This window comes from Rhea americana, unplaced genomic scaffold (genome assembly GCF_003343005.1).
Source record: "Rhea americana isolate MKP2758 unplaced genomic scaffold, rheAme1 scaffold_24, whole genome shotgun sequence".
Lineage (NCBI taxonomy): Eukaryota > Metazoa > Chordata > Aves > Rheiformes > Rheidae > Rhea > Rhea americana.
In genome coordinates, this window is record NW_028186357.1 from 3633038 (window position 1) to 3652212 (window position 19175).

The window sequence follows — 19175 nt, forward strand, 5'->3', positions numbered from 1 at the left end:
CCAGTTTTGAGAGACATTTGCTGAAAGGCAAGATGTGCAGTGAATGGAGGAGAAGCCTGCAAGTGCACAGAGCAGGGTGTAAGTGAGATGTTTTGAAAAGCTCCAATTTCCAGCTCCCAGAGTTCCTCTGCATCCCCTAGGAAAGAAGATGAGTAGTCCCCATCTTTGGTGAAATGCTTGATGGAGCTGGCAATATCACTCCGATTTAACACTGACTATAAATGATGCTTACATTTCAACAGCATTTTTTAATAATATTTTTCATAAGTATAAGCTAAAGTAGTTACTTTCTGCCAGGGTCACAGAGAGTTCACTAAATGCTGATAGACTGTATTCTATATTAATGGTGCTAAGCTAACTGCCTCACAGAACTGCCAGAGCCCTTTATTTAAAGAAATAGCACTGTATTTCACAAGAAAATATTTTTAAAGCTTTCTCTCCTGATAATTTGTCTAAAGAGAGGCAGGTCTAATTATTTATTTTGAATCCAGAAAGCCCAATATTGGATGTGTTCAATAAGATACGTGCTTTACTTGAATATGCACTTAGAGCAGCATGCAACACAGATCATTAAAGCGTTTTATTTTCTTTTTATTTAACAAAATATCAGCAATTAGCTTCTTCAGCTAATTATTGGATTTTATAACTGACTCTTCAAAAGTAGCTCTGAGGATTAGGTTATGCCTCTGAGTGAAGGGTTCCACACCGCAAGTGGAATTTCTCCTCTTCGGCGAGGGGAAGAAATTTGCAGCTCTTCTTTATCAGTTCTTGTATTGTGGCCGGCAGRCCAGGCTGTGGAGCTGAGACTTGTCTCCTCGCAGCCAACCTGCCGTGGAGCAGGTGCTCACACCGCAGCCAGGGGACATGGGTCCCACAAGTCCAAGAGTGGGGCGCTCGTGTCTGGACGCAAATAAAATTCTTACTCCTTTGCATGAGTAATGCAAATCAAAAACGATTGCTAGCTGGTRCTTACGCAAATTCTCTACTAGTGGCATTTTGAAAAATGCAGTGTTAGTTAGAAACCAGTTCTTATTAGAGTAACAAATATGATGTGATCTTAAAGCAGAATTATTGCAAAAGAGATTCCGTTTGAGTAGCAAGAGAATAACTAGGAAATATTTGTGCCTGTCGGGGCAGAGCAACCCACTGAAATCCAAGTGTTTGCRCTAAAAATTCATTCCTTGACTTCTTTCTGGAGGGTGAATCTATGAAGAATTGTCTATTCACATCTCTCCCCTCACTCCCACCATGTCCCATTTCAAATTTGTACAGCTAATGTGGGGGAGCTGTTTCAAAACAAAACCTAAAGGCAACATGAAAAAGCTTCCAGTTTTTACAAATCTTCTTCTTTACAAGCCTATCCACGATGGACCAATTTATGAAGCTGACAAAACCTTACCATTAAAATGTGAAGACCGTGAAGGTGTAATGTGTAATACCTAGCTAGACAAAATGATTCTTTTAGCTCCGACTATTTGGTTTAACAACAACTGTAGYCAGACTGTACACAAATTTTTAGAAATATAGTTACCATATATTCCTCTACATTAAAGGCTACGTAATGTAGCCCATACCCTGGCGGCACTGAGACGACAAGCAGAAACTGTGATGTCTTGAGAACTGCACGTTCAGCTTCTTGGGTGATAAACTGTCCATAAATGGTGATAGAAATTGAGGCTTGTACTGAGCATCATGGAAGAATCCTTAGACACTTACCTATTAGATCCTCAGCTAGGGAGAACTGACATTTTGGAGATGTMCTAGAGAAACTGTGCTCTTTTATGTATGTGTGTAAGATGGAGCAACTGATCCCAAACAAACTTGAGTTAAAGCACGTAGGGAGAGAATTAACCATTTAGGCACTTAATTGTAGGCTTAATTTGAAGCATGCAAGACAAATGGAGCTACATAAGAAGTCAGTGGCATTATTTGTATATTTAAAGTTAACCATGAAGTTAGCTGATAGATTGTGCACCTATGTTGTAGATGTTTAGTTTGACTCTTGCTGTTGTCGCACATCAGAAACTGACTGTTACCAACAACCAACTAGCAAATTGTGGAAAGTGTGCAGATTTGCTCTGTGTTTATTTCTAGTTCTTTGTAGCAAATGTTTGCATCTGCCCGTTCTCTGTCACAGCTGATAACACCCAACAGTGATTTCCTCAGCAATACATAAGGTAACATGGAGATAGCAAAGCGAACATTTAAATATCATTTTGCAGGATTAGTCTTTAAAGGAATCCCTTCCTGATGTCATTAAGTTTCACGTTCAGATATCCAGACTCAGTCTTTCATTGACTTGATAGGAGAAACGAAGAGAGGTGTTAGATAATGATCTACCAGAACCCACAGAGGTGATTATTGAGGTTGGAGGAATGTGGGTATCATAAGAACACCAGAATTAAGGGCAAAAAGCATAAAATCCACAACCAGTATGTTCACAAGCATTCAGTGCCAGCGTATCCCAGCTCTTAATAAACCAGAGAGAGAGGGATGGTAGGAGGTTGGGGACAGGGGAGGCACACAAGGCAGCTCTTCAGCAGCTCACAAACAGCAGCAGATCTGGTTTTCCAGARCCCTCAAGGCTGAGCAGACATCACTTATTTTGGCACCAACCGCAAGGAAAGCAGAGTTARGCCACTGCAGAATGCTTCTGAAAGTTTTTTGCTCATCAGATTGAGAATAGTAACAAAGGAAAATTAYGGTTTTCATGCTACTGTTGGAGACAGAAGATCTGAGCTCTGGTCTTTGCTCCCCCCTAGATGTGCTGTGTTGTGCAAGCCATCTAACCTCATGCTAGGCTGGGGACAGCTGTACTTCCCCATCGCATTAGCAGACTCATTTCCTCAGTGTGTGTAAAGGCTACAGAGATAGACCTAAAGAGCCAGAGAAATTAAAGCTCAGGGTAAGAGTGGTGTGTGACCTGTGCCATCCCACCCGGCCCCATCCTTGCGGGCTTGGGAAGTAAGGGCTGGGGGTTTAGGCAATAAATATTCCCACCCACTAATGACCAAAAAAAAAAGTTCCTGAGTGATGCACTCAGCACCTTCAGTTCTCACTGAGGTAAATAGCTCCTCTGGGACAACTTTCATGTGTCTTTAGGGGATGTAACCAAATTATACCGCATGAGAGCTGATAATTTTAATGATACGCTGTAAGGGAAAAACTATAAACATAACAGGAAAGACTGGATGTTTTCCATTCATATTTTTAGAAAGGTTGCTTCTCATCTGTACCCATTAGTTTTTCAGCATCTCTGGCAAGATTTAAATGAAGTATTTAACTGGAATTGAAAAGCAAGCCATACTTTTAAATTAAGGCAATAAAAGCTGTTGTTGGGGTTTTTTTTTTTTTTTTTTTTTTTTTTTTTTTTTTTTTTTTTTTTTTTTTTTTTTTKAATTCTTAGAATATTACCATAGAAGATAAAGATCAAAACCAGATTCAAAAGGCGATAAAGCTAACAAAATACTGAGCCTCTAACCTCTTGGGCTGCAGACAGATCATTTTAAAGAAATGACTGACTATGATCAGAAGCATCATCAATAGAGTCTGCTGAATTCGTACGGTTTTAATCAAAGGCATCTCCATTTTGTGACAGTCTTTTGTGGCAAGGGAATACAGCACATGGGAATGGCGTGGGGCGATGCRAAAGCCACCGTTCCAAGAACCGCTCCGTATTTTATGTAAGAAGTATGGGAATTTGAGAGTGGGCCCTGTGTAGCAAAACTGGCTCAAAATTTCTGTCCGTTGTCCTCTGCTCATGCAGAGTCAGAACCTAGCTGGAGATTTTGGATTCGGAAACCAGAAGCACCCAAGAGAAATGTGGGSACAGCTGGGCGCTCTCTCGTCAGGACTGTGCCGTGCTCGGGGTTTGGGTGGGCCGGCTTGGCATGGTTGTGCGGGCTAAACCCGCACCTTTGGTGGCAGCAAACGCACTCGGCTCCTGGTGAGAGCAGCRGGCTGTTCCCCCGAAAGCGCCATCCACGGAGCTGAAAATCCCAGTTTTCTTGGATGAGGCATGGACGTGGGAGCTCCTTGCTGGAAAAGTCAATCGTCCGACTTGTAGCCCACATACGCGCACACAAAACTCTCTCCAGCATTTCCATGCTTCCCCTTTTGCTGTTAAGACAAGTTTTTTTCCTGCAACTGAACAGTAAATGTTTCATAAACAGTTCCTCCGTCTGCAAGTGGACCTTGAAAATTGATTATTTTTTGTTTGTTTCTTTTAGTCTCCAAATGTTTCTGCCATTATAAGGCAGGCAGTTATTTTGCTAGGAAGGAATGTGAAGAATTAGAAAAGTTGAAAGCGATTAGGGCTCTGTCTTTTAAGACAGAAGCATTCACAAAGCTTGGCGCTCAGCCTGCTCAGAGCGAGCGTCACGAGACACCCCGAAGCCCCGAAAGCCGTCAGTTTTGAGCCCCRTGGGGCATTATCGAGGAAGAGATGATATTGGAGAGTCTCTTTTCTTCATATTTTAAAAGTCTCTGAGTTAATATTTATTCTAAGTAGATGTTTATTTTTGGATACTTTTATTGTTGCTACGAAGGCCACAAGGAGTTCAATGTTATGGAGAAATGGTTACTTTGTATTTATGGTTAAAGAAAAAAGAAGAAAAAAGTGCCAAACAATCCTGCCCCAGTTCTTTATTTAAGGAGGCAATGTACTTTCCACCCATGCACAGGCAGTGCTTTACAGGCTGTATAATAAAATAGTGTTCCAGATATTGTCTAAATAGAAACAGATTTAACCCTGCTGTTGTGACTTGCATTGCTGCATAATGAAAGTTTTCAATCTGGTTTTACTTTGTTTTATGCTCGCGAGAGAACTGCACATCCACAAAACTCTGCCTTATGCACACAGACCTGTTGTTCCAATGCCATCTGTTTGTATATAAAAGGTGAACATCCCCCAAAACTAAAAATCGAGGATTTGGCCTTTTTTGATAGGTAACAAATCATAATTCAGCCCCCAAAGTGATATTTCCTGTAAAGACTTTTAGATTATAAAACAGAACCCAGTGGTTTCCAATGAGACTTTTAACTGTTCATGAAAACAAAGTGGTGGTTCCCCCCGCTTTATTTAGTGACAAGATGTCCCACTCTTAAGAGTTTGTAACCCTAAAACTTTTTAAAGGTGATTCAAATCACTCACTTAGGCAGCCTTCCAATAATGGCATACTTGAAACTACTGAAAGGACCTTTTAATTTAAGTTGGCTTTGGAAATTACCCTTTACTGCATTACCTAAAGCAACCYTGAAGTGTGTCTGCATAGGGGAAAAGACCTATGATAAGAGATAGTCCCTGAAGATCTGAGAACAAAAGATGGGCTGCAGTGCGTGCCTATCAGGAAATGGGCCCTTACTTATGAAATGCTCCATTTCCGTRCACGAACCGGGGTCACCCTCTCACTGAGGACCGGAGAGATTATAACAATAATATAAATACTGCCTTACTTACAATTTTACAAGAAAATAACATTCCACAGTTATTGTATAGAGACTTTTTTTTTAAGTTCCCACAAATAAAACCCTCTCTCAGGACAGTAGGAAGTTTGTAATGTGAAATATGTTGCAGTAGGACTGAAGGCGCATTTCCATAAGGCACAGAGGCTTGCCCAGCTCTTAGAGCATGAACTAGGAGCGAGGAGGAATCGGATTCTCTTCCGTGTTCCCAACAGATTTCCTGCATGACCTTGAGCAAGTTACTTGGTATCGTTGTCTGTGCACACAGGCAGGACGCTATTACACTCCCTTTTTTACTCCGTTATACTCCCTTTTATACTCTGTTATGTTCCCTTTTATGCTCTGCAATACTGTGTACTGCGTTCCCAGCACAGCTGCTTCCTTGCGCAGCCGGGGGCAGCTCAGGTCCCCTGTATATGCTCCCCRCGTGCCCTGAGAAGGGGCAGCTCTTTGCATTTTTCCTCTCGACGTGGCTGTGATGGCCAGCCTGGCCTGATGGCCCGCTGGCCGACGTTGCTTGGGGCTGGCTGTGGCTGTGGATGGTGTTTTGGGGTATCCTGGCTCCCACACAGAGCTTGGGCTGAACTCAGTCRTCCAGGGTGCTCCCAAGAGGAGGTTTGGGGGCACTCTGAGAGAGCTGCCCGTGCAAGGTGGTAGTGGAGACAGGTAGGTTTCCTGAGCCTCCAAAGATGCTTTTCACTAAGGTTACCAGTTTAGCTAAAGTGGGAATTTTGGCCTTGTGTGTGGCGCTGGGAACTCTGGATCTGCCCAGCAGCTTCCCACCTGCAGGTCAGGTTCACCCACAGCATGAGAAACCATGTGYGGAGAAACGCGTGTGACACTAAGGGCAGACATCTCTACCAGCATGTCTTACGAGTAGCTGAGGTAGATGCTTCAACAACCTCCTCTAAAACTGTGTCCACTTTGAACAGCCTGTCTCTGTAATCGCAGTGCAAGAATGAGCAGGTATGACTTTGATTCTTATCGTCTAGGATTAAAACACCRCAATCACCCCAGCCCACCTCTTAGTATTCATTTTACTTATTAAAGCTTCCCAACAAGTCTCTGCAATGATGTTATCTGCTAAATTGTGTGAGGTTTCTGATCATTAAGTGGATTGGTCTTCAAAGAGCTAAATGAAAATGAGCAATAAATATCAGTGTTACTTAGGTCATACAGTGCAAAATGACAAAGAGACCAAAAGATCTTCTGGCAACCGTAAAACAAATAAGTATGAAATATATCCACTAAAGCTTTGTTTGGGTTTTTAGAAAGTTTCTCAATACTTTTAATTATGTTTAAAAGCAAGTTAAAATGGGGAAGCAGATTCTGTGAAATGGTCTTACCTTGCAAAAGGTGGAAACTCCTGAAAACCCTGGCTTTTCTGTTCCATTGCACTGTGACCTGAAGTTAGGTACTTTACTCCTGTATTAAGTTTCTTTGCTGCAGAAGGGAGATTGTAATATTTATGTGCACCCTGGAGAAAGTATCATTATTATGGCAATTTGTACAGTGCTTTGCACATATGCAGATGCATTTTAAGAAGGTAAGCCTCCCACTGGCGGGTGCAAATATGAGCTTGCATTTTTGCATCTGCAGTTGTATTTCCTGTGTAAAACTTGAGCKCTCGTACCAGTAGAAACTTGACTGCAGAAGCAAATGAAGTAGTCACAGTTACAGTAGCTTCTACTTGTATCTGTGTTTTCATTYACATGGAAAAAATATGCAGCCACAAATGTTCCAAGACAAATTTTATCCTCAACTAGGCAGTAAGAAAATTTTCCATGAAAAACACTACAAGTAATTTTGAACTACTCCATGATTTCTTTGATAGCATTTTAAGGACTTGTTTTTACTCAATCAAAAAAAGTAATGCAAAAATACTGCAAGTTATAACTTCTTATATCTTAATTACCTTTTCTAGTCCTTTTCCCATAGTGCAGAATTATGATAGACTTTTCTTGTCCCTTCACCAACTTTCCTCCTTCTGGAGAAGCAATGTTTTCCTGAGTTTTAGAGCAGTTACAATAGAGAATTTCTCCCTTGTGATAAACAACGTCAAAACTGGACTGTATTCATTCCTTGGGCTCTTCTAAGGGCCTTAGTGGTGGGCATCTCTTTTGTGATGGCTGAAGCCTGCTGCGTTAGGAGCACAACCAAAAGGAAATAGGAGATTCCAACACGGTTGGAGGACAGAGGCAAAACTTACAGAAAAGGAATGAAGAATCAAGTTTTAAAACTGAAAATAAAGAAGTCTAACCTAAAAACCCACAAGCCCAAAGGTAACAGTCATTTCCTATTTCTGTGAAGGCTGTTGGGTTTCTCTAAAGGAAGTAGGGGGTGGAGAGAGCAGAGTTCCTGGTATTTTCCTGAAATTAGAAAGCAGAGAAAAATAATCAGTCTTCCTAGGTGACTAAAAAGAAGTGCTTTGGAAAATGTGAATTCTGCTGTGGTACCATCTCGTGGCTGCATGCTCAGGGCTGGATAACATGTTGGTGGCTGTAMTGGAGACAAGAAATCCTTACTCATATGTGACCTCACAGTGCTATTGCCTTGTATAAGGGGAAAATTCTAGTCCTGTGCCAGGATGATTCAGGGAAGAGCTAGAAGTGTCATGACTCCATCATACCCAGCACTCAGTACTGCCTGACTCATGCACCACTGAGGAGTGTGAAGGTGTCCAGTCCGTTGGACAGCTTCCAAACACTTCGGGACAATTGGATGGATCTGCCTGGTGGTGGTGTGCATCAAATACACTCGGAAGTTCTCTCCACTTTGGTGAAACATTTATTCACAAAAGGTTTCAGCAACTAAAGAGTTAATCTGAGGCAGCTGGAGAGCRCTCATTAATTGGTTTCGTAAGATCTTCAAACTCAAATCTGAAACAAATCAAAACAGTGTAAAGTAACTGTAAAATTTGTAGTTCGGAGTTGAATTAAGTTGTGCTTACTAAACATAGTATTTTAAACTTCTACAAAGTATCTTAAGGCTCTGAAACTATATTTATGATGCAACACTATGTGAAATATTGCAGCTCCCATTTTGCAGATAGGCAAATCAGGCACAGCGCAGAAATGAAGGCTTGAACACATTTTCTAGGCACAGAAAGTAGGGTTTAAAGGTGCACATCACATGAATTCTCATGTGGTTGGTGTCTGTCTCCTTTCTCTGGTGTATACAGAGATTATCCATCTGCACAGAAGAGGGAAGGGGACTAATACAATAGGTTTCTGTTGCTCTTGTAGATCAGATCTCTAGTGACTTGGGCAAGGACACAGCACTGAGTAGTCACATTAGGATAAATGCCAATGGGTTTCACTCCCATTTTCCAGTTAATAGCTCTTCAGCCAAGTAGGGTAATTTTGTTCAGGAAAAAAAAAATCATTATATAAATATATGCTGAGGTGAAACCACCTAGAATGAACATTTAGAAGAAGCAAATTCTGGTCTCAGGTCTCTGCTCCTAAAATATGAGATTCTAAAGCTGGAGCAGTCTGGATTGCTCTGAAGCCTGATGTGCAGCACGCATGTTTTTAGAGATGTCATTTTGCATTTGTTACCTCAGTTAGGATTTACATAGCTTTCTATGAAATCTGGGCCATAAATGTTGATTTTAAACAAAGACATTTCCATAGGATCTTTATTGTCTGTGTAGTGGTAAAGTGCTATGAATAATTTTTCCCAGGTGCTTAAACAGGTGGTGTCTTCAAGGGAAGCAAGGCTTCTTTCATGTTCCCTATAATTTGTGCTGTCTTAAGCCTTCATTGTCAATGTCTTGGGTGAACATTTATGGCTGTTTGAAATGTGCCTTCCCCACGAAGATGCTGGATACCCTGCTCCACAATTGGAATATAAGTGTTACAGTTATTTATTTACAGGGAAGGAAATAACACAGTGGCTCTATTTGCTACTCCTAAATTTATTTTCTCTTCTTTTGTGCAGTGTAAAAATGTTAGTCATCTCCAATGGCCCTTGGAAATAAGCTTTCCAAATATATTCTCATACTCTATATAGATGCACTGATGACACTGTAGCAGTTCAGCAAGAGGAAATCTGAAATAGTGGCACTAAATGACAAAGAAAAAAAATCACTGGGGAGAAAACTCTCCATAAAAATCTGAGGAAATGTTGCCAGTGCCATACTCCATACTTTTTGAGCCCTCATTTCTCAGATGTCGCTGGTTAAAGGTGAATGGAAAAGTGGCATAGAAAAGAGAAAACTAACAGGCTTCCAATTCCATCTGCTTCTTGGGCTGCAAGTTCAAACCTGCAGGACAAAATTGAGATTTCTAACCTTGTACTTAGGACCCAAACAAAAATTGCTGGACTGAGGAGGGACTGGATTGCCACTGTTAGCATACAGTGCCAGTGATAATTGTGCCTCAGCTGGTGAGGAGCTTAACTTCAGAAATAGGAAGCAAGCTTTGGCAGTCAGTTTTGAAAATGTGGATTGATGTGACTGCAAGTTTCCATTTCCTCATTTGGTTTTCTTGAAAAGTCATAGTACTTGCTTTCCTAAGAAGAATGTGTCATGGGTGTGGATTTATCAGCATTTTTTAAAGCTAGGGATATGTATATTCTCTGAGGTCCATCAATTATCAGGGCATATATGAGCTGTATAAGCATTGGCATGTGGTTTTGGGGTCTCCATCCATGATGTGCTGTGTCCATCCTGCCCACACATTTATTCTAACACTCAGAGAATCCTCCATGACCCACAACACTGCAGAAGTGAGTGATTAACCTTTCGCTGGCCTATATRTGCAGAGACCATCCATCTGCCCAGGAGAGGAAGGGGGAAACTGCACATAGGTTTTAGGGGGATACTTGAAGGAGTTAGTACTGCTGCAACTCAAGATACTGGTTGTTCAGCCAAAGATCTGCCAGAAATAAGAAGCAGAAATTGGGTACTACATGAAAATATCACCACTGGTTCTCCAGCCACATGGAACAGATCATCCCTAGGAAAAAAAAGTAATAGCATAAATGCATCTGTGTGTGTGTGTACATACATATGAATATATGCATGTATAAACCTTCGATTATTGCAAATAAGCTGTGATTAGGACATGTAAGTTGAAACAAATTCCTGAGTTCAAAACAATCTGAAATACTTCTTTCATCCTCCTTCCTTCTCCTGCTTTCTCCAGTCATATGGGTTTGCCAGGTCACTGCATCATTGCGTGTTTATAGCACAGCATTTCTTTAGCAGCTGTCGCTATCGAATAATGCCCTAGTACATCTTGTGTGCCGATTGTCAGGCCACAGTGCAATGGAAAACAGCTTAACGCTGAAAGAAAAAAAGAGCCTCTCTTGACATCCAGTTGGACACTCGTTGTGGACCTTTGGGAAGTCTAGCAGCACTCTCACATGCATTCACTGTTCAGCTGTGTGTCAGTGCTGCTAATTCACCATCCGTGATTGACATTTAGTGACATACAGTCTAGGGTACATTTGGCGGGGAAATACTGCTTTTCTTTCTTTAGCAACCTGTGATGCACAAATCAGCTACTGGGATGTAGTTGTGAGTCTGACTTGCTAAGAGTGTTTCCAGAGCATGAAAAAGCTGGATGAAAATAAGATAAGTGCATGTCCAAACAAAAGCTGTGTTCAGTTTTTGGAGCTATCACTGCTTTCGGTCTGGTCATAAGAATATATCCACTACAGGATTATAGCTGAGATTCCAAAAATTTAATTCATGTGTCATCTTCTTCCCTGGCCAAAAGAAAAAGAATCTGGAAGACCTGCGCTGAACCGATGTTGTCTGGAAGGAGTAGAGAGGTGTTCAGGCTATCTTCTGCTCTGCGGCTGTTCCTGCTGCCTTCCTTGCTGGGCACCCCGCAGACAGGGCTGGGAGAAAGAATTGCCCGGCGTATCCTCATCTGTCACTAGATGACTGCCCGCTGGACAACCAAAAGCAGAATCATCTCTGGTCGTGTGAGAGCACATGTGGGTGTCTGGTCAGAAGAGCATCTCACGCTTCTCCTCCTGTGGTTAGAAAGGGCTTGAATTTGGTGATGGAGCGGCTGTCTCCTGCCCTGGCGTGCGCCGACGGGGCTGCGCTGCCGCCCCGGTTGAACTGATGATGCAGATGTTCAGGCAGTGGCGCTTTTTCAGAAATTCGGCAGGTGCGATTTTCAGCTCATGTTTATCATTTGGCATTCACCAGAACAGGAAGAAGGGTTAGTTTATTTTCTTTCTTTTTTTTTYCCTAATGAACATTACACCATGATAGCTTGAATTATCAGTGTCTTACAGCATGCTGCATATGGTGGTTTAATGATGTAACATCCCTTCATAGAAACGAAAATACGTACCTGGTAGTTGGGGTGAACTCGATCAGATAGCACTTGATCACAAATTGGTGCTGCTAATTCCTCTCACATGATCCTATTCGATGATATTTTGCAAAAACAAAAGGAACTAGGAAATATTTCTTCTTATAGTCAGTCATTAACAGAGAAAGCGCAATCATACGGTCGTAAGGTTATCCAGCAATAGAAGGAACATCCTAATCCCAGACAGAAGAGACAGGATGTCCATTAGGAATGGTAGCCAGTGATCAATAGTCTAATTTAGCATAGAAAGGTTTTATTGCTTTGGGAGCTGGAAGGAGAAGAGAGGCAGGTATCTTTAGTTGTGGCCCTGCCTCTGCTGCTGATCTGCCTTAAAGAAACACCGTCTGACTCCACTGCTCTTCTGCAGCCGTAGCAGCAAGCAATAATTTTAAAATAGTAGAGTACTATGTATTTTGAATGTGCGTTTGATTATGTATAGGGCAGAGCAAAGGAAGAAAATCCATTTCATGAGCAATGTCAAGAAACTGTCATTTGTTTTCATTTGATTTAGGATCAAACTCAGCAAATTTCTGCAGCCTCAACAAAGAAAATGGTTATAAAAATAGTTTTTTCAGATATTTGATGCACTTTTACATTTTTATAATTTTTTGATAATAAAAAATAAAAATAAAGATAAAAAAATCCAAAACAGAACTTTGAAAACTTTATTCTCTACAAATATGCAAGTAGCTTCTCCAGGATATCATTAATGTTTTCAGGACTGCTGTCTCCCCCTGTTCTCCTCCCATGTTTCCCCAAAATGAAATTTCAAAATGAGAATTGGGGAAGTGCATCCTCTCCGGCAGAGCTTTGTTTCCAGAGGCTTTCCTCACCGGCTGAAGTGGTACAAGTTGCAATTAGTACGTAAAGTAGCTAATTAAAGGTAAGTATTACCAGTACAAACTTTCTGTGCTGGGATTTATATAAGGGTCAGGTAATCCTGCGAGGAGGCGGCGGCAGGCGGAGAGCCAGGCCGCCGCGGCTCTCGGTGCTGCCCGTGGCCCCTGTTTGAAGCTCGGGGACGGCATGCCTGACATAATGCAGGGGAAGCGATAAAACGGTGCTAGCAAAGTCTAATAGATTTTCAAGGAGATTGAGCAGGAGCCACGGAAGGTAGCAGTGAGGCATAGAAAGCAAAAGTACAGCAGGCCTCATTTAATTATCTTTTTCACACTGCATTAATCATCACAAAAACAGGATTATGCCTATTTTTACATTAGTGTTGGAGGGTAATACAAATGTCATTTTGTGCACTGTCTGTCATTAGCAACTGTTAAATTAAAGGTTTGAAGAGCAAAATAATGAAAGTAGGCTGCTCCCTTGACCTATTTTTCACCACCAACTTCTTCCCCTTTGACCTCTGAATCTGATTCCCCTTATCAAATTATCAGCTGATTTCCTCTGACTGTTCTCGTTTTCACCCGCTCCCACAGCCACCCCTGTGCCTGTTGTTCCCATGACCTCTCTCATCGGCTGTCTTGTTTCATGTGCTCGTTGGACAGTCAGTCATTTTCTCCTCCTGAAGCACCCATAACTCTTGGCTCTTCTGTAATCTTCCCACTTCTCCGGCTGCTCTTGCGGAGGCTCCGCCAGTGCCAACGCTGACCCAGGGCTCCTTCTCGGTCCCTGCTCTCCTCAAAGCCTCGTCCCAGCTCTGCCTCCCCAACGGGTTGTGTCCCAAGCCTCTGGTTCACTCCGTCTTACTCCTTCTGCCCCTTWAGGGCTTGGTGGTTTCAAAGGTATCTAATAGAAGCAGCTTTGCTGTGGCCTCGGCCCAGATGTGGCCATCGTTTCAGTTTTCAAAAAGGGATGCATAAGAAATACAGCTAGCTCTGTGCTTAGTGTACGGTTTAATATTGCGAGATCCTTTCTGACACTCGTAAGAGCAGTAAATGAATCATGAGGTTAAATATACCTGTTGCTATGCTTACATGGTTATTCTTCCTACAATCAGGGAGGTAATAGGTTCTGTATTAAATTTTTCTTTAGCAATTATCTCAGTGATGACTCAGGTTGGCTCTTGCAGAAGAATATACAGTTTTTATTTTTTCTTAAAAGAGATTGACCTTGCATTCTGCTAGAAATTCCCATAGTCTGAATTTATGGGAGGGGCTCAAAAAGGAGTGCATCAATGYCTTCCTCATTGGAATTATCCTAATCTTTTCAACTCATTATACTCCTGTGCCCCGTACAAAACCTGACATATAACCCACCTGTTTCCAGCTTGGATTGTTGTGTTTGCACCTCTGGCTTGGAGGCATGGTGGTGGTATGTATTGCAAAGTCAAGTGAAATTCCAGACTGGTGCATAAGATGATATTTTGTTTTCCACGGGGGTGAGATAGTAGGACCTAAGTCTGAAATCCAGTCTAGGAAGATTTCCAGCGACTTTGAGGTATGAAATGAATCAAACCAGTTACAGCTCAGATTTCAATGGAATGAGAGGAATATATCTCCTCAGATTAGCATCCCCTCGACTGTGATCAGTCTTTATAACCCATACCTSTGCTTGAACAATGGACGATCGACTGCATCTGTTTCTACTTTACCAATTTGATCTACCTAGGAAAACTACTCTTGCAGGAACTTTAAATTTGAAGACTAGCACCAATTACATTCTCCAGTGCAACTGATCTCTAAGCACTTATTTGTACATCTCTGATTCAGTAAACTTCAACTGCAGACCCCATAAGAAGGGAGTTTATGATGTTCTGAAAGCTTCTTTCCAAGGACTATGCATAAATGGTACAAAGCCAAATGTACACGTAAATATTCCTAAACTGATGGTAAGGATAAATAGGATAAATTGGTGAAAATTCAAAGGTGTACCCATTTGTGCAGTGGTAGGCAAATAAGGCTACAAAAACTCTTTTTGTTATTTATGTTTTCCATTTTTGTGTGCCACCATGTGTAAACTTGTTTCCATTCAGGACTGAAGGAAATCTGCTCCTCTGCTATTGCACCCACAACAGGGGAATTAGGAAGTAGCTGAGATCTTTGACAGGAAAAAAAAAAACTGTATGCATACAATTTTTATTAATATGATGTGGAAGACAGCACATTTTTAAATTAACCAAATGAGATAATAGTTCTTCATGCCATTGATAAGTCACCCCATGAACTCATGACACATTAGCATAGCTTTAGTTGGGGATATTTCTACTGGTTAGAATTATGCAATAAACCTTAGAATTCACGATTTTAGGAAGGAAATAAACCTAACTGCTTCATTCAGCAACACAGTATCTAGTTAGGTTCTGAAGAAACGCCTACATGAGTAGGTTATTCCATAAACTCACTGCAGCAGGTATTTTGTGCCTTCCTCCAAAGAAGGGTGGGAGGTTATAGTAACTGATGAAGAYGGGATACCAGACAAGATGGAGCGCTGGCTTGATTCCATATGATAATTTCAACATAATTGTTTTGCCTTTAGGCTGCTGTATCTGATTAGACCAGTCTCTAGCTGATCCAAGGTTAGGAGAATGCAAAACCACTGTAGTGTTGTGCTAACACAACACAGCCCGACCGAATTATCTAGGTCAGTAATACATGCAGATATACAGATGCACACATGCAGTTTTGCATGAGGAACATAAGATACAGTAGCTCCAAATTTGGGAGGAGAATGAGTAATTTGCTGAGATAAAAGTTGTGGCCTTAGTAGTAGACTGCCTAATGATACAAATAAATATAGAAGTCCACTTTAGAATAGCATACTTTTAATACTAATTGGATGCAAAAATCTTATCACATTAGTAACCTTCATACCTTTATAATAAGTCTTTTATTGTATTAGCCAGCTTGGTTTTCACTAATATGATACGAAAGACTTGCTAATATATTAGGAAAGTCACTAACACTATTAATTTACTAGATAAATTACTTCTCTATCTTAGAACTTTAAATGAAATGGAATTCACTAATCCTAATTGGTTTGCCTTCTACCGGAATTATTTCCCATTAGTTCAGCATGTTTTCTTTTTCATACTTGAACAGAAGAGATTTCTTAAACTCAGAGCCTTGGGGTACAGTATATGGGTTTATTAATTATCAGGTATTCATTCAAGGGGGTTAATTAAGCAATAACTTCCCATTGACTGGAATATACAAAGGAATAAAAGGCTTGACTCGTCCTGCTGATTAAAGCGCCGAGGCCGTTGTGTCATCGTCCTGTTCCGTTCGGTTGGGGGAGTAAAGACTTTCCCACTATTTATCATAACTGGCTGAGAACTCGGAGACCCCGTTCCCTGTGTACAGGAACTTTGTTGGTTTGTTGGTCTTTGTCCTTTCTTTTCTCCTGTAGCTGCTTGGTGGCAGGTGCTGTGACCTCCCCTCGTGGCTGCGGACCTTGCTGCTGTTACCCACGTTTTGTCACCTGCAGGSTTGAGCACTGCAATGCAGGGAAGGAAGTTAAATCCACTGGGAACTGGAAGGCAGGTGCTGACCAGGAGCAGCCTGCTGAGTAAGCAGGGTGTCGTGCTGTACGCACATGACACCGATGCTGAGGAATCGGTACTTGGCTGCTTCTTGGCTTCCAGGCAGAGTTTATGGTGTTGGCTTTGATATTTGGGTCTAATTCAAACCTCTTTGGAATCAGTGGAATGACTTGCCGTGTACTGCAATTATTTTGGATTGGGCCCAAAGATCTCTACATAGCTTGTCTATCCGAGAGACACCCTCTCTTCCCGGGGGACATTGCCTCATTTTTTGAGAGGAGCCGCGTGTGAGCTAGCACATCGTTTCTTGGGAAGAGAGAGAGGGCTGCTCTCAAGTGAGGACCTGAGACTCTTGCGGGGGCTGCTTCTCTCTACTGCTTGTCCTGCGGGGACTTTAAGCTGTTGGCATGTGGGGCATACCTTGAGAAGTGGATCCTTTGAGGGCATTAATTAGTGTATTAGAATAGGTGGAAGAGGTGAGGAAAGGGCGGGGGGGGGGTTCTTAGAGCTTTCTTAGGCCCGACTGAGCTCCATTTCCTGTAACAGCCTCCCCGGGGCTGTGGCACTCTGCACTAGCGCCTAGCAGCTAGAGCAGCCTCCCAGCACCTCGGGATTGTGCTGAGGGATGGSGCTTAGCTCTGGATTCGGTGACCCAAGCTCGGGGAGCTCAGAGGCTGCCGTTGCCCAGGCCTCCCACATACCCCGCTTTGCACTTTGCACGTCTCCAGCTACCGCCAGCTCTGCTGTCCAGGCCCTGGARTCCATTTACAAAAGCAGCTTGTGGTAGGGTCTGCTTGTTGGTAAATGCATATTAAACAGGAGCTGGAGCTGGCTGGCTGGTTGAAACTGCTTCTTGCAATCAGCCGTGCATCATTGAGTCAGCACATCCCAAAGCCTTAGCACATCTCTGCCCAAGGGAAGCAGGGCTCGGCTCGCGCCGCACCCACGGAGGCAGGGCCGCGGGTACCGGGGAGAACCAAGTCATCCCCGGCAGACAAGGCACAAGGAGGTGGAGCTGGGCGCTGGAAAAAGTGTGGTGGTACGAGCGACTGTTGAGTTTATTCGCTAACAAGCATTAGCATGCTTTTCTCATTTGATTGCTTTGGTGATTGTGGTAAAGTGCAGGTGTTATGCAATGGGAGGACTGGTAATGCTGGCCACTGCCAACTCCAGTGCCAGGAATCGTTTATATGCTTCCCCGCAGTGAGCTGTGTCAGCACATGCTTCACCTCCTGTTACCATCGCAGGCACCACCGCCAAGCCAAACCTTGTCGTGGGTGAGACAACCTGTCCATGCAGCGAGGACCGTGGCAGTCCTCTGGAGGAAGGGCTTCTTGCCTCCTTGAAACCTTGTTGCTGTGCCCACTCCATCCTCTTTTAGATCCTACAGACTTAACTCTTWGGCTTGTCCAGAAAAGCTGAAATTCAAACGTCACTTTAGAAGAGGGACATTTTGGTAAAACAAAAAGATTTCARAATCTCAACAAGAAAGGCTGTAAGATTGCCTTGAGTGTTTGGAATAATGTATGTATGCATATATCTAGGTATACCTGTATAACTGCATGAGCCTAATGACTTGCTTTGGCTTGCTTATCATTCTAACACATAAAACAGATAATCGAGCTTTATTTGACACCTATGATAATCATCCAAGAGAATGAGAGGCCCTGTAATGGAGGTCTATAAACAGGTCTTGCAGGTCATGCACACAAGTTTGCTGTGCAAGCCAGAGCTCTATGGAAACATGGCTATAAACACTGTTTTAGATCAAGAGCTTCTCTGCTAACAGAAGAGATGAAAACTCAAGCTGCGCAAAACTGARTAAGTCTCAGAAAGTGATTCACCCTCTTAATTAATTTTCCATTTTGGTTCATGGAATGCCCTGAGGTGGCTGCAGTGGGCTCAAATTTCATCTTTCTGGGCAAAGTTCACCTTTGCACAAGGACTAGGAAACGCTCCTCTCCCTCCACACACTGAACAGCCCAGGGAGAACCCTTAAAGGAAAATGTTCCTTTACCGAAATCGTTCTGAATCACACTAATTTCTTAAGGCACAGTCATATATGGCTCAGGGGCTTTTTTAATTGCCTGCACACTGGGACGCTGGGAAGCTTGTCCCCCCTCTTGGTTAAGCAACGTCCCGTTCACATCCCATAGGAAGTATCCCCAAGTGCGTCATTGCAGTTTTGTGTCACGACAGCAGCTCGTGGGAGTAATCGTACGTGCAAGCAGTCCCTCTTGCAGAGGGTGCAGCTGGCTGTTCTCAGGATTCGGTCACTGGTTGCCTTCATGCTAGGGCTCTTCCTCCCCTGGGTGAATCAAGCACTCATAAAATAAGCCAGTGCCAGCGAGCATGGTCAGGCACTTGTTCCCCAAACTTGCCAGATGAAAGTGCCCRTGGCCTGCCATCCTGTTACCAGGACAGGATGACGCTGCACGCTGCAACATCAGCGTTCACAAAGTGTTTCACGTGAACGTTGCAYAGTCATTTGAGCTCAGTAGAAACAGTTTGCTTGCTTTCTTCAGAGTAATAAATTGAGGGCTCTGGTCCAGCCATTTCCTTCCCCGATTTACAACTATATCCTTAAGTACAGTCCTTGACTCTGATCAGGAGACAGGACTAAAGGAGTGGAAAGAGCCCCCATGTCCTGCTGCAGGCCATTCCGGGGAGGGGATGAGCAATTCTGCACCTTATCACTCTCACTCACCCCTGCAATGTGCTTGGAGAAATGACTAAGCTCGGGAGAGGATCTGGAGTGATACTGGGAAGGTGTGTAGGAGGTTTGCCAGTGGAGCTGTTCTAACTTACAATAGGAGTCACCTTGACCCAGTGTTTAGCTGGCATGAAAGAAGCATAAAACTAAACTTCTTCTTTCCATTCCTGCCTCACAAACTGCACAGCATAAAATGTATCACTTTCTTATTTTCAAATAGCATTTC

The 19175-nt window shown here is 42.7% G+C and overlaps 1 long non-coding RNA gene across 1 annotated transcript in view; it reads left to right on the top strand.

Annotated features, from left to right (window-relative positions):
- The window catches only part of LOC146595068 (uncharacterized), a 558681-nt gene that overhangs the window by 402918 nt on the left and 136588 nt on the right, over positions 1–19175 (top strand). The gene's annotated exons all lie outside the window — the stretch shown is intronic.